This window comes from Entelurus aequoreus, linkage group LG28 (assembly GCF_033978785.1).
Source record: "Entelurus aequoreus isolate RoL-2023_Sb linkage group LG28, RoL_Eaeq_v1.1, whole genome shotgun sequence".
NCBI lineage: Eukaryota > Metazoa > Chordata > Actinopteri > Syngnathiformes > Syngnathidae > Entelurus > Entelurus aequoreus.
The window spans coordinates 27,792,128-27,792,353 of record NC_084758.1 but is presented as its reverse complement, the minus strand read 5'-3'; positions in this window follow the sequence as shown (position 1 = coordinate 27,792,353).

Here is a 226-nt window from a genome sequence, read left to right as displayed (position 1 = left end):
ACTCCTTTTGGGGTGCGGGATTGGGGTACCTAAGGGGGGCGGAGCTAGTCGATGGGTGGATAGAGAATGGTCCCTTTGAGAATGACGGGGAAGACGGAGATGACTCCGCCTACTCAACGTCAGAGTCAATGCTGCATTCAGAACTGTTGGGGCGGGGGGAAACCACGTCTCAAGCAACTTTCAACATAAACAATAGTCGCGTTCTCTCAAACCCGATACAACTTTT